The following is a 5,326-nucleotide window of genomic DNA, read 5'->3' on the forward strand; positions in this document are numbered from 1 at the left end:
GCAGCCCTGTCGTTCCCGCAGCAGCCAGCCAGCCAGCCGGCCCGCTCTGGGAGCAGCTGGTCCCTCGGCGGGCCCGTTCCTCCAGCAACCCGCCGGAGGTACGCTGCCGGGCGCGGCTGTCGAGTACGAAAATGCCCGAGTTTTCTCCGCGTCCCTCTGGGCTCCCTGGCGGTGCCACACTCCGTGCTAGCCGAGGCCACGCTGAGGGCAGCCAGCTCCGGTTCATGTAGTTGTTTGGAGCCCCTGGGGAATGCGGGGCTGCCGAGCTGCTCCCTGGGGCCCTGTGTGAGGGCAGAGCCTGTTGCCCGTGCTGCTCCAGGTTTCAGGGTATAAGCCCGTCTGGTTCTTTTAGCACGCTAACAAGTTAAGTTTTGATGTTCTGCAAAGCTCCTATTTTTTTTATTCGGGGCTGGGGATCAGCAGGTCCAGAAGATGCTCTGCCCAGATTCCCCATGGCTGTCCTCATGCACCCCCCTGCAGGCACAGGGATCTCTCTGGGGATATTTATTCACGGAGTGGTGGGAAGAATCAAAGAATTAATGACGTTGGAAAAGACAAACTTTGAGAGCGTCCAGCCCAACCTGTGACTGACACCATGTTATCAACTAAACTATAGCACTAAGTCATGTTCTGTTTAAAACACCACTAGGGACAGTCACTCTCCTATCTTCCTGGGCACCCCATTCCAATGTCCCAAATACAGTGACACAGTGTAAGAATATTTGATGTGGGTGGTATGGGGCCTGATCTGCTCGTGGCTTGGGGCAGCAAGGATCAAAGAATGTACAGTTCAGCAGCACTATGCAAGGCAAAAGAAGAGCAATCCCTGCAGGTTCAAGCAAGAACTTTTAAAGAAAGTGAAAATGTGTGGAAAGTTCTGTTTAGGAAATTAATAAAAATCAGGGAAAAGGGTGGATTGAGGTGAATTGGGGAGGAACAAGATTCTGGTGGTAGTAAATGTTTTCTAGCCTTTCTCTGGAATATGTGCATACATTTGTGTATGGGCGTCAGACATGTCAGAGAGCCCATGTGCTCATGGTGCAGTTGTGGAGTGAGTGCAGGTGTGTGAGTAAATGTGTGAGCACTAATGAACGTAAAACTGGATGGCTCAGCAAGTGGAGAGATGGCCCAGAGTGAGGAGTGTGTTTAAGGGTGGGACCATGGGGCACCTTGCTGCTGAGGACCAGGGGAATCCTGGCCAGGTGCTGGAGAGACCATAGATCTGAGGGGGTCTCAAGGGGTGAGGGAGGCATGTGTCTGAGGGTAAAATTGAAGTGTTGTGGGGGAGCTTGGGTGCCCTGGACAACACTGGGTCCAGGAATCTCCTGAATCACCTGCAGCTTGTGCTGTTGTTCCAGCAGAACAAGAGCCTGTGAGCACGCTCTGTAGCTGAAGCAAGAAGGCTTTTTCAGTAGGCTTCACTTGACCAGGCTGCCTTTACTAGACATCAATCACAAAATTCCCTTTGTTGCCTTGGTCTGAGGTTTTTACCCACAGGCTTTTTTATTTCTTTTCTGATGGTGGTGGCACCTTTGGTGCAACTGGACTTTTATTATATTCTCTTCAGCTTTTGGCTGGCTTTCCATGTGCAAAACCTCTTGCCTCTTGTGCAGAGGGACCTTGGGGAATGAGGTGGGGAAAAAAGGGTGCTGCTTGCTATCCCAAGCATGGACTTCCTTGCTCTATTCTTTTCAGCTGCTACCTTCTCCTTAATGGGAAATGGATAGATCCCATTGATCTTGAATTATTTTTGGTGGCTGCTGCTGTCTCAGGGCGGTCAGACCTGGGTTCCACCAGTCTATCTCCCTTTCTGACCTTTAATACTCCTTAATATTTTTTTAATTTGTAACATTTTAATTAAGACAGCTGTTTCCCTTGCATGGTGCAAGAGACACTATTTTGAAGTGTGTAATTCTTGTCAAAGATCTATCTCCAAACTATTTATCACTTCCTGTAGTACTGTCTTCTCATGAATTGACCCATTCCTCAGCCTCTGCAGAAGTGAAATGCAGCTTTGCAATACTGACTGGGAAGGTCTTTCATCTTCACACTCTACTCAGTGTTTAAAATGCAAAGACATACGGGTATTTGGGTTTTGTAGTAATGTGCATCATGCTCCTTTTTTTCCCTTTTATGAGAAGAGTAACAGCATTTTTACTGTAATTTATACATGTGGATTTTCTGCAAATGCAGACTGACGCAGCTCCATGTCAGGCAAATAAAGTTTGTCTCTAGAACAAGCACATTATGCTGATGTAGGGTAGACTCTTTTGTTTCCTTAGTTTGAGCTAAACCATCACAAGGATGATTCCTAGGAGTAGGTGCAGAAGAATTTTACCTTATTTGAGAAAGAAAAACACTTTCCAGACATATTAATATAGATAATACAGAAAGCAGATCTTTAATGGCAGCTTCTAGGTGCCCTCATGGCTATGTGGCTATGGGCACAGGTGGAATCAGATTTGTTGTGGTTCATTTTGTTGTATTAAAGGCTAGTTCCATTTCTTCCCCTTCCCTCCCCCCCCCCCCCCCCCCCCCAATTGGTTTAATCCCTAAATTGTGTCCTGCCTTCCATCTGTCCTTCAAGGAATCTCATCCCTTTGTTCCAGACTCTTCTCTGCTAATAATGACAATCCTGGCCCTTCTCCCTGCCTGTCAAGGTGACCCTGCCCCTTTTTCCAGAACATTCCCTGCCACTCTCCACCTAGACCAATCCCCAACAGAAACTTTCCTCCTCCCCCTATCCTGGTTGGTTTCTGCCCCTTAGTTCTGCCTCTAGTGCCACCTTATTGGATGTCAATTTGTGTCCACCCCCTATTCTGCTGTAGCTTAAAACCCCGTGCACAGAGGTGCTGGGGGTACTCAGTGTCCTGACCCTTCCAACTTCAGTATGCTAGTTGGAACTTCGTCAGTAGAGCGTCTTCTCTGCTTTCTCTACCCAGTCGCTGCCCTACTGCTGAGGAACACTGTCTCTCTGTGTAGAGCACTGCTGGCTCTGAGGTTCTGCTTCTGGCTTTACCCCACCAAGGCAGTTCCCCACACTAGCTGCTCCTACGGAGCAAATTGAGCTAGCCCGGGTTCCGGTGTGCAGTGACACGGATTTGTACAATTTTTATGTTGGTTAATTTGTATATTTAACAAATGTTGTCAAGTTAGAAGAGCAGTTGTTTAGGTCATTTTTCCCAGGTTCTGCCCCATTGGAGCCCTCCCTTGATTTTTTAGCTTTTTATTTTATTACAGCTGCAATATATGGTGCAAAACAGTGTCCTTGCTGGATTAAAAAGACTAAAGCGAGTCTTAAGTTTAGTAGAAATGTTAGCATACTTTTCTAAGAAGTAAGGGAAAAGGGTAGGAAGAGTATTAGGAGCTACAGCCATGTATTAGCTGTCTACAAATGTACAAGTATATGAGAAATGTGAAGAAAGCAAAAACTTTTAGGCAGCAGTACTGTCACGCTTTCTGGTATTTGTATACTTTCATCTGATATGTTCTGAGTTGTGTGTACTTGTAAATTTGATGACAGTCTGAACACAAACCTCAAATAATTTAAGATAGGCACAGAGTGGTCTTGAAGGTTTCTTGTTTTCAGGTTTGAGCATCTTGGTAGTAAAAACGTGGGAGTTCTTGTGGAATTTCAGCTTCTGTGTGCTTCAAATAGTGCAGAATGAGAGATGCTTGACGTGTAGTGTTTTGTTAGCAGAGTGATAGTGCCTTCATATATTCCTGATCTACAGAAGAATGACTGAGTCTGTCCTTGTATGTTCCTGATCTACAGAAGAATTCTTTATCATATTCCGGAAGTTGTCGGTCCTGCTGTGTAGACACTGACCAAAGATTCTTGGAGAAGGAAGACTAAAGCAGGGTCACACAAGTTGCATCTGTAATTCCCAAAGACTGTAGGCAGTCATCTGTTAAAACTAACATAACAGGCATGCCAGAATTGCCTTTATTTTTTGTTCTGTACAGAAATAGAGGAACCTTGGTATGTCAGGTCAACATTTTGTATGGGTGTCAGGAAGCAGTCCCTGGAAAGAATTATTTGGGAAGAGGTCCTGAAAGGCTGTACAGACTAAATGGGGTACCAAGAACCAGCTTAAGAAGGGAAGTAGCAGGGTGAGAGATAAGGGATACTTCAGCTGGTAGGGCATCTGACTGCTGCTGAGTAACCCTTTAATGAGTACCAATAAGAGGTACTTCCTAAAAAGAGAAGGTTTAAAGGATGAACGTTGCATTCTAATAATAGTATAATAGTCCTGTGCCAGCCTTTTAAATATGTAAATAGACTTAACTATTTAGGTGTCAAATACTATGCCCTTAGAGATTCTTAGAATGTCCTGTACATCTAAAAATAGTTTTCTAGTTGATGTGAGAGATGAAATAGCATTTTGCTTCAGCCCAAAAAGAGCACAAAGTAGGAGTAGGAAAAGCATTAATTTTGTTTTCTGGTTCTTGTAACCTGTAGTTTAAATGTGGTTTGATCTGTTTCTTGCACCTGTTAAGTGTTTTTGGGAACCAGTTGAAGCGAAGTTGAAGATAAAAACAAAAGAGGGAAAAGGATGCAGGGGAGAGGGGAAAGGTTTTGGAGGAAGGGTAGGCAGTTGGGAGAGAGTGCAAGTCCCTGAGTACCCAATCAATGGGGCAGGGGACAGGGACTCCCCCTCGGCCACAAAAGGGTGTGAAAAGGTTGCCATTTTAATGAAGTGTGTGTGTTCACCTGTTTGAGGAGAAACAAACTGGACTCAGCTAATTTGTTCATATTAATAAATAATTTTTGCTTCAAAACTTGGTCCCCTCTCAATTCTATTGGAAAATCAGTTACTTCTTATAATTTGGAGACTTGTCCAGGATCCTTAACTTTTGGCCCTGCAGGGTGGGACATCAGGATTGGGGGGAGGTGCACCCTGCTGGGTTTAGCAGCCCTTGACTTGTCATACCTTGTGGGACATGCAGGTGAGAGCTGGATAGGGGACTTTAAAGCAAAAAGGGGAAAGGAAGAGAGGGAGAGAGTAGAGTTTATGTGTGGTAGTAGGTAACACCTGTGGGTGCGCAGGACCCACATAAAAAAGGTGACTGTTAAGCGTTACCTGGTTGGCCTGGGCGGGAGCAGGACTGCGTGTGCATTTGAGACAAGGAATTGCATGTGAAGTGACTGGAGTCCTTCTAACTGCAGTTCCTTCATTCTGCAAGGGATACAGCCAGTGAAGGGACAGAGTGAGCTGTATTTGCAAGAATCCTGTGGGAATATTGTGAGATGGGAAACAGCTGCAGCGGGAAGACTAAGAGGAGTGGAGAGGGTTTGAAAGACTCCACTCTGAGCATACATTGT

The sequence above is a fragment of the Fringilla coelebs genome, assembly GCF_963513975.1.
Source record: "Fringilla coelebs genome assembly, chromosome: 2".
Taxonomy (NCBI): Eukaryota; Metazoa; Chordata; class Aves; order Passeriformes; family Fringillidae; genus Fringilla; species Fringilla coelebs.